The sequence below is a fragment of the Oryzias melastigma genome, linkage group LG15, assembly GCF_002922805.2.
Source record: "Oryzias melastigma strain HK-1 linkage group LG15, ASM292280v2, whole genome shotgun sequence".
Classification (NCBI taxonomy): Eukaryota; Metazoa; Chordata; class Actinopteri; order Beloniformes; family Adrianichthyidae; genus Oryzias; species Oryzias melastigma.
In genome coordinates this window covers 115,546-126,069 of record NC_050526.1, presented here as the reverse complement: position 1 = coordinate 126,069, position 10,524 = coordinate 115,546, and the positions used below count along the sequence as shown (strand labels likewise).

Here is a 10,524-nt window from a genome sequence, read left to right as displayed (position 1 = left end):
ATTAATTTTTCCCTAGGTTTGCGATTAATTAGTTAATTTTTTTAATTGATTCCCACCCCTCAACATTGATTAGTAACTAGTACAACCACTAGTACAATTGAAAAAGCAAAGCAGTCGGCCAAGAGAGTGCGTAACACATATGTACACACTATTTGGTTGCTGTTGTTGTATAATCTATGCTGTGTCATCTGCCAACATTTTTGTTCTCTCATCATTTGATTTAAAACAGTTCAAGCAGTTTAAGTCAAATGTTCTTGTGCCATTTTTCTCAAGATGGAGGAAAAATGAAGTTTAAAATTGCATTTCCGAGTATTTCTTTATTCAAATTATTGTGGATCAAGAGCAGACAATGCGTTTTAAGTGTGAGGTAGTAGCTACTACAGCAAGCCACAACTTCCCTGATATGCTCTATTCTCCACTTGTAGACGACTAGATCCATGTACATCTTAGTTTTCATTATCCGAGCTGGTATCTGGAAGGATAGCTCTAATGTTTGTTGCAGCGGTAATGTTAAGGCCGTGTCACACAGCCACTAAGTGCGTTTTGCACATATTGCACAGATGGAAATTGGTTATGCGGAGATTAAAGTGGAAAAAGTGAGAAAAGTTGTTTTTTTTACGTGAAATTTTCACAAATGAACCACGTCAAAACTACGGAAGAAGTACAAATGAGCCACGCAAAGAACACGTAAACCCGGCGTCATTGAATTTCTTCACTTTGACATTCAGAGCACTGGGCAGAAATCCCATCAGCACCACGGACAGCACTCATCGCAATTTTTTGTTTTAATGAAACAGTCGGATTAACCTGGTCGCACTAGTTCTAAATCAGATGCTAGGAGCAGCCTGTCGATCATGGGGACCCCCTCCGAGATGACGGACCCCTGGTGGGAGAATAGCAAGAAGGGCGTTCGATTTTTGCACCCGTCACACAATACACAAATCCTCCATGAACCGTGTGTGATTATTATGCTGTTTATACAATTATTTAGTGATCTGTGTGTCAGTTATATCATTTTAACATGATATGTGCGCCGTTTACTCAAAATAAAAATTATACATCGATGGCAGAGGGTCTGTAAGACATACGTGGATAGACGAACAGCTGTGAATAACCACAAATTTGCGTTTGCATCTCGCACAAACCATTCTCAACTCCATATAATATACATAATAATTGTGTATACGCAGTTCGTGTATAAACTATGCACAAACTGCGTAATTCTCAGGAAACCAAAAATTTTAAACAGCTCTAAACCGAATTCACGTGAAGACCCGTCAGCCGAAACACATCGACGGACATCTGTACACACCGATGAATGGAAGAAATACTTATGAATTAGGTATATCACGCATATCATGAAAGGCCAAAATGTGCTTTGTGGCAGTATGACACGCCCTTTAGGTTGTGAAGAGCTGTAAGCTAGCAGGAGAGCACGCAAACAGATGGATGATGGGAAGAGGTTGGGCTTACTTTGAGCTTAGAGTCCTAGAAAACGACACAAGTTTTTAGATTTTGGCTAAAAATGACTAATCATGATTAAAAGAAAACGTTTACAATAGATCAAAGGATGACTGGGGTGCATCTTTAAATTAGTGGTACTTGGTTTTTTTCTTGGATGCTGTCTACGCTCTTGCATAAAAAAACATTTTTTTTAAAAATAAATTCTAAATTAGATTAATGAAAAATATTCCTTGTGAATGTTGTTTTAGGTAAACCTAATTCCAAATGTTGATGCTATTTGCAAAAAACTGTTTTTTTCCATGTTTGGCCCTTAAATCAGCAGAAAAACTTGTGCTGCAAACGTCAAAATTGCATTGTTGCACTGTGGTGTAAAAACAACTTTACATATAGGTTTCTTTGTATATTTTGACCCACTGATGCTAATAATGGAAATGTGGTCTTTGTCTCTCATTTGGACTCGTCCACTGAGTGCTTACATGAATGTGTCTTTTTTTACACAATACCTTTGATATTTTATTCACACACTGACTGAATATTGAAGGATTTCTCTCCTCAGGTTGCTCTTTAAGCCTGATTGAAATGTGAGAGCTAAAAGTGTTGGAGATTAGGGGTTGATTGGATGCTTGTGGATCAAAGACGTGGTTTACATCCAGCTGTGAAATGACATAAAAGAAAAACTGAAGAGAGGGCACCGAACAGGAGGACGCTAAAGGAGCTGATGAGACAAATTAAGATCACGCTGATGCAGTTAAAACCAATTATGGAAAAATACAGATAAATCCATTTTCATTTAAGGCTTCAGAAAGTAATAAACACTAAACAGTGTGTGGAATTAATGAATAGAATTAGTGTGCAGGGTTAATATTTACAGATGTAGATGAGAGATCATTCTGTCATGAAAGGAGTATTATTAGCTTCTTACTGTGCACCGACGGCCCCACCCACAACTCAGAGATGAATTTCTAACGAACTACTGTTGCTCTGCAGAAAATATGTCTATGAAATAAACACGTTTTTAAAATTCTATAGCTAAAAACGCCACTATCAAAATTAAACGTGCACTGGGAACGCTTATAACCAATGAACTACACCCCCCCCCAAAAAAAAAATAAAATAAAAAACACCAAAAAGGCATGTTTTTTCCTGCTGCTTATTGCCTTGGTATGGAGCCTCTAAAGGGACATTAAAGTTGAAAAAAGAAAATGGGTTAGGGTTTGTTTTTTTGTTTTTTTCTAAGAAATACTTAGGGGCTGAGTAAAAAAAAAGAAGTAAAAAAAAAACAAGTTCTGGTTACTAACCAGAACTTGTTTTTCTAAAATATAAAGTATTAAAAACATTAAAAAATCTAGTTAGTAACTGGTGCACACCAGATAGTAACCGTCTTTTTTTCTAAAAATTGAATTTAAAAGTGTTCTGGTTACTATCTGGTGGGCATCTGTTACTAACCAGAATTCTTTTTTTTAATTATTATTGCAAAAAAAAGAAGAAGAAAAAAGAAGGAAAATTATAATTTTTTTCTTAACTTCAAATTTTTTTTCTCCAATTTTCCTTTAGGGGCTTCAAACCTTGGGGAGTAACACACACAATCAATTTAAAAAAAAATCTTTTTAAATGATTTTGGTTGAGCAGGCAGTTAAAGGGTTAAAATAGATAAAAAAAGAAGATCAAAGAGGGTAAATAAAAGCAAAACTAAAGTTGATGCATCTTCATTTTTAATATTTTATTGGTTTGAAAAACAAATCTAAAAATTAACAAATTATTGGTGCACACTAATTAATTTTTGTATATTTACTATTTTAGCAATCATTCTTCATTCAGCTCACAGCTTGACATTAGCACTTGGAGTATTTTACAAGGGAAAAAGGTCAAAGATTAATTACTTCTCCTGCACAAAGAAACGTAAATCCATGATGCGTGCTGGCGAGGGGAATGAGCGCACCCGGACCAGGACATAAAAGCAGGCCAGGTCACCCCTCTCAGGTCCAGATATTGATGGATTATTGAATTAAAGAAAGGCTGGAATAGCATAATCTTTAAATAATAGAATTTATAGGTGAAAGGTTAAGAGAAAAGGGAGATTAAGACTAGGAAATAAGTGAATTGAAAGAATGCAAGAAAGGAGAGGAAATTGTATTTACACAGAATGGTTAGTAGAAGTTAAATGGTCTCGTGTGAGCCAAAGATTTGCTTTTTTCAAACCCACCCATACATTCCTTCATTTTTTAATTCCCACCATTAAACTACATTCACACCACCTTTTGTAATATGCGTTCAACCAACCACTTTCAATGAAAAGTCTATGTAAATGTACCTAAATGTGTTTCTGTGTTCAAAACTCTTTGTTCACAAGTCGCAACTCACATTTTTAAGACCGTTTTTGAGCTCTACGTACAAAACATTTGTCTACTAAACGCATATTGAAAGATCAAACTTTGACCAGATCAGGGACTCGGATTTGGATGACCTCCTTTTTATTTCCCTAAAGCGAGAACCGTTTGAACATTGATGATGAGGAGGGAAATTATAGCAATAGTTGCGGATTGGCCAGAGCCGTCCACGATGCAACACCGTGGGGCAAATACACAAGTGGATCCCACCCATCCACTGATGGGCTCTGCCTGGTTAGTTCCTTTACCTCCACTTAGTATTCTGCTTATCAGATGTCTGGTTTGATCTGAGGTCGAGGACACATACAAATATCATGGTCAACCTCCATAAAACAAAAAAGATCAATGGTCCTGCCAGAAAATGTGGAAATAGTACAGAGACTTAAGCTACCATTGACTTTGAATAGACCACAAGATCAGCCTAAACGTTCAACTATTGAGAGTTAACTCACTCAGACCCTCCTAAAAAGTTCCCCTTTATCTGCTGACAGTAATAATTTACTAGTGAAAAGTCACATTCTTGTTTTTCCAGCTCTGTTTGTGCAATTGTAACACAGCAGTAAACAGGCATCTATACCATTCCAATATGGCGTCCAACTTTGCGTATCCAACAAGCTAACAAGCTAACGTGCCACCTGTAGCCTATATATAAGTCATTGGTGCCACCTACGAATTGCAATGAGTATGCCAATGAAGGCAAATCAATGTGCAGTTGTTGCTTCTATGGTGTTATAATGACATTTTTTATTTATATTTCTATAGTTTCAGCAAGAAAATAAGATAGAAATTAGCGGAATTCAGCGTCGACAAACTAATTTAAGTGAATCTGTTTTTCAGCAAGTAGCTGTAAAAAAAAAAGTTCAACTTGACCCTTTTAATTCACTATTTTTGTTTAGAAATAATCAAATAGGAAGTCACAGCTTTAGTGCCAACGATCACGACTAACGCTCTTATGCAACAGCCAACATCTCAACAAGCTGCCCTCGCTGGATCATCTTTTTAGACCTGCTGCTGGGTTAAAGGTTCAAAAAAGTCCAGAGAGTCTGCCACTGATACTGTGGCGGATTTAATACATGCAGCAATAAGCTTTATCTAATCTCATCTTTTTTTTTCCTGGGCCTTATTTTCCTTTTTTATCCAAGCCCCCCCTTCCCTTATCGCCTCTCAAAAGAATTAGATGGAAATGAAGATTAGTCGCTTTAGAGAAGCCTGAAATATGCTTTCATCTGGACTGAATACACCAAGACGTCGTATTGTCTCTCTCATCTCCAGGTCTGTCCTGTAATATCAAAATCTTGTGCTCCTATTTTGGCCAAAACTCTGGGGGAAGAATGCAGCCTTTCTTTAAAGACGGCAGCTTTGAAAAGACATTTAAAAAGCTGCTCAGGCCCGACCCTGAGGTCAATACATCATAACATCAATCTGGCTCTTGCATGCACACACAAGCAGAGAAAATGATTTGGTCTGCGACATTCATCATAAAGCAAAAAAATGCATTTGGCATTCCTTCCAAGTAGCCTTAAATGTCAGTGTGCTGGTGTGGGATGTGTATATATACTTTTTTTTTCTCCTCTTGTGTGTGTATTTCAGTCTGTGTTGAAAGGCTAATAGAGACTGTTTTTTATATCCACTGTTATGCTGATGACATCCAGCTCTACATCTCCACCCTTCCCTCCTTCACACCTCATTGACTTCCTCCATGAAATAAAGTCTTGGTTCACAAGCAGTTTTCTGACACTTAAGGGTTATAGATTGGAAACGTTACTTGTTGGCACCAATTCCTGCTCCTACTTTATCAGGATGTGTTGATACTCCTCCATATCTCCCTTCCTGCATGTTAAGAATCATCTTTGACGGTACACTTTTCTTTTTTTTCTTGTATTAATAGTAGGGGTGTAGGGACAAGTCGATTTGGTGATATATCGCAATATTTCATTAGGCGATACTTGAATCAATTTCAAATGCTGACAAGACGATATTCAATTAATGATTTTTAAGCGTCCTTCAGTGTCTTACTTTTGTTTTCCACCTAAACCCCCAACCGCTAGTTGGCCTCTTTGAGCAACTCTACACCGAACCAAAACAACAAAAAGATCTCGCGAGAACCAGCTTGTCTTAAATGTTCAGTCAGCCTCGTGGTTTTAGTCATGAGACATGCACGTCTTCATTTTTACTTGGGATGGGTACCAAACCGAAACTCTGTGCCACATTGCTGCCAGTATCGTATAAAAACATGGATTGTTGTTCTTTGTATCGGCTCAGATTAAAGCGAGTGAAGCAATGAAGATGTGCAGCTGCTCATGCATGGAGCTTCAGCTTAAACAAAATAGTAAAAATTGTTCTGGTATAGTCTTGGGATATATCACAATATGTATTGTATCGTAAGGCCATATCACAATACGTTCTCGCCAATACACACCTCTAATGAACAGCACCACTCCGTCCACCTATTTCCATCCATCATTCACACTGTGTTGGCTGTTTCATAGCCTCTACTGTTGTAACTCTTCACTGTTTTGTTTCCTCAAGAAGATTATTCACAAACTTGTTCAAAACTCGCCATCACACATAATAACAAGACTGCCAGTTATGTCACATAACACCTGTTCTCCAGCAGCTCCTCTGGCTCACAATCCCAAACAACATCCATTACAAGAAATCTCCTCTTTTTTTTTACCTGTAAGGTCATTGACAACCTGGCCCTCCTCACTGACGTCCTTGTGTTACTGTACCTGCAGACTCAAATCCTCCTCATTTGTTCATGTCACTGTCCTGTCTGTACCTTGAGTCAAAGGCTGTATAAAAGTTATATTAATAAACATGATCTGTATTATTATTAGTAGTAGCAAGTTACTGGAGGGAAACATTTGGCTATATAGTGAAAATGTTGATGTGTGTTTGCGTAAAATACTGAATTTTAAAATAAAGTTTGTAGCATAACTAGTTTTTCTCTTGAATTACTGGTAAATCATTGATTGTTTATCCCTTTAACACCAGAGCTTTAGCTCCATTGTTTACATTTTCTACTGTTCTACTGTTTAAAAACATGATTCATCAAAGAATTGATATCTATAAAATGCCCCTTGGTGTGAATGTGTGAGTATCTAACTCTGGAAGAGACTGGCGAACTGTGTACGCCGCCTTCCCCTGAAAGAAGCTGGGTTTGCTCCAACAACCCGGTAGGTTCTGAAAATGGTTAACTATGCTTCCTAAAAGTAATGTCCATACCTTCTTTAAATAAAGAACAACTTTAGAGATCTAGATAGCTTTTTAATAGTTAGGGATTAGTGTGGGAATTTGGACATAGCCAAAAAGTATTGCAACGGTATATACGGTGATAAAAGCAACAATATTTGTTTTGATTTATTTTATCCTAAAGGGATACAAAGAGCAGAAAGGTCTTTCATTCTATGTATATAAAAGAAGAAGAAAAGTAGGATAATCCCTTAGTTATGCATTGCAGTTTACAATAATGTCACTAGCACTAAAATAAATGTTTGAATGTAAAAATAAAATGTATTTTGAGCATATTTTAGTTTGATTTATACTTTTAGGTGTAAGTAAAAAAAATGCTTTTCACTGTCATTTTACATATTTAAGTGCCTTGAATTGCTTTTTGTCTAACTCAGTTCTGGGAGATATTGAAGAAATAAAGACAATTTGAGGTAATGGCTAAATATTTTCGAAATGAAAACTTTTCCTATAGGATTTTTAAGACAATCACTATAATAATCAGTTACAATCAGTTAAATTTGATTGTAAATAGGAAAAGAATTAACCAAGATAAAGCTTAAGTAGGCTTGAATGTATTTTATTCTATTTGACCATCAGTTAAATGTCTGATAATAAAATATTTTTACACAAAAGTGAATCACGTATTAATGAAAACGTAAAGAGGTAGATGCTGAATGGTTTTTGTTCAAGTCCATTAAATATTTTGTCCATTCACTTCTTTTATAAATATATACTTTTTTACACAGTGTTCAAAATGATTAACAGAACTGTCTGAAAGGCACAGGCCAAGGACAGAAAAAAAGGAGGGGAATCGATGGAAAGGAAATCAAGTGGACTCTTAGGCCAGAGAATGAGTGAGGAAAGTGAAAGAAAGAAAAAGATTAATGTCCAACCATTCCACACTCCACTGGCCTCTAATTACTAAGTCCACACCGTGTTGTTCAATCACCAACTCCTCTGTGTGGGTGAGTTATTTACGGAGGTATATCTTTGTGTTCTAACCCAAGGGAAATGTAGGTAATGTGGCTTTCAGGAAAAATCATTGAGACAAAACAAATCTAGAGAGACTGAGGCTTTGTAGCCGCGGCGTTTACTGAGGGATCCACGCCAACCGAGTACACAGACACGTAGAGGTCATTTTTTTTCCTCCTAAAGGTATTGATTTATAGACACTAATAAAACCAAATACCCTGAATTAATTCTGTGCGTCAGCAGCTGTCTGCTCTGTCTTTTGAATTTCGAAGATGATGAATGATGATGACTCACTGGATGAGCGGTTATTTAACAGATTTTTTTTATCCGTTGACTGTCTTGTCAAAAATGATCTAGCTGAATCCTTTACTAATAAACTGACCAAGATTGAGAAAATCTGACGGCTCAAAGTGAAGAGATTTTCTTTTCTGGATTAAACAAATTCCTCAGGTGTGGCGATGTAATCCCCTCAGGAATGACTTGTGTGACTTGCAAACGTCTGTTAGAAGCTCTCTGGTGACTTTGGTGCTTGGCAGCCAGACACTTGTGTTTGCTAGAGTGTGCGCCTCAGATAGACAGGATGATGAGACCAGTAGAACATGAATATAAGCATGCCAGCATGTGCTCTGACGGACACCCCACATACACACAATTAGCAGCACAGCTGTCATACTGTAAAGTTGAAGGCAGCGATGCCTATTACGCTAAAGTGTTTGTTTTCTAGTAAGATTGAGAAAGTAGTTCAAATGTTTCCTTTGTATTTTTTGCTTTGAAGTTTGTGGAAATGTCTCCAGATTTACAGTGTGGTTTGTTAAAAGACCAAAGGGCTTGTCAGGGATTGTTTGATTTATGTACGACAACAGCTGAGACTTATTTCTGGAAGTCACAAAGCGTCAATGTCGAGGGGTAAAAATTTTCCAAAATTCACAGAAAAATGACAGACTGTCGTTTTACGTTGCGGGTAACAATGGCGGCAAAGTCCTGGAAGTGTGATCTGCTTTATTGCATTTGGGATAATGCTCTTGCATCATTCATGTCTGCAAGTTTCCCTTTAAGCTCCTAATGATGTACTGCTATATCCTTTTTTTTTTCTCATTTGATCATACAACCCCAGTAGCAGTGTGTTTTCCTCCGTCAAACATCAACATAAATGAGTCTCCGGTAGAGAAACAGTATCGCTTTAAGTCCAAATGCTCACATGCAGACACACTCATTGACACACACCTCACTCAGCCAGCAGTCCGTGGAGAAGAGCCGCAGTCTATCATCTGTCAGTCCTGTGAGAATGCAGCTTCTGGGCACGCTCAGTGAGAAGAGATCACAGTCTACCACCTCTAAGGAACAGAATAGGAAGTGAAAATATCAAATATTTATACTTTTCAAGTACAATATCAAAGGATGAATTTATTTAGACGTGTATACATATGGTTTGGATGCATTTTATTATAACCTATGAGACTTTTAAAGACATGATTGTATTGATTCATCTGGATGTAGAACTTCCCATAGACGTAAATGTAAAGACGACAAAAATGTGAACATTAAAAAAAAGCTGTAACAAGAGGGTGCATGGATTAAGAGAAGCTGAAAAGAAATGACAAAGGAAGGGTTCCTGTGAACCGTGGCCGGCTGTGCCGAAGGACAGAGAGCTGCCGACAGCAAAAACCTGCATAACTCAGGTGAAGGGAGGTGTTTCATAATTCAAGTGTGTCTGTTCAACCTCTAAAGCTTTACAGTTGAAGAGGATGTCGCTCCCCTGATGTTCATTTATAGTTATTTCTGACTATATTCAGCAAGCTTATCATAATACATTATATTTTTAGGGGAGGTTACAACACATCAGGTATCTGACTGTAAATATGTTGATTCAGCTGCTGTTGAAGTTATACCTTTTTGTAAAATAGTATGTCTATTCATGCAGGCTTAACCTCCTGAGACCTCGAATCCACATTACTTGGTTGTGGGCTTTATTTCCTGGCTTCACTACCACCTTTACTTACAAAGCACTAGAGGATGCACAATAACAGATTTTTTCATCAAATGTTTGATTTTTTTTTTAGAAAAGGTCTTTGGTTCAGACTGTGAACTGTTGTCACCATGAAGTTGTAGAGCTTCCACGATTGTAAAAAGTGGTCACCTTTTGTTCAAGTATCTCCTATCTGCTCCTTATGAAATGTATACAGGTCCATCTTAAAAAGTTTAAATATTGTAAAAAGGTTAAATAAGTTTCAAAAGGCAAGAAAATCATTTGTTACAGTAGATTGAATATTCAATCCTTAATATCTTGTAAATTTTAGGGGATTTAGGGTTAGATACAACAGAATCTTCTGCATTGACTTTGGACTTCAGAAAGCTCATTGGATCATTTACAGCAGGTGACATAGTACCCCAAAACCATCAATTATTGTGGAAATTTCACAGTGAAAAGGCAATGTTATACTCTACTGGACATAGCCATAGTAAAGAT

The 10,524-nt window shown here is 37.1% G+C and overlaps 1 protein-coding gene and 1 long non-coding RNA gene across 2 annotated transcripts in view; one reads left to right on the top strand and one right to left on the bottom strand.

Moving 5' to 3' along the window:
- LOC118599720 overlaps positions 1-9,404 on the bottom strand; it is a 71,803-nt gene extending 62,399 nt beyond the window's left edge. The window contains exon 1 of the long non-coding RNA XR_004949198.1: positions 9,282-9,404. This is a non-coding gene — a long non-coding RNA (uncharacterized LOC118599720). The remainder of the gene's footprint in view (positions 1-9,281) is intronic.
- Positions 1-10,524, top strand: part of slc8a1b (solute carrier family 8 member 1b) — a gene marked incomplete in the record, with an annotated part of 193,414 nt that overhangs the window by 162,429 nt on the left and 20,461 nt on the right.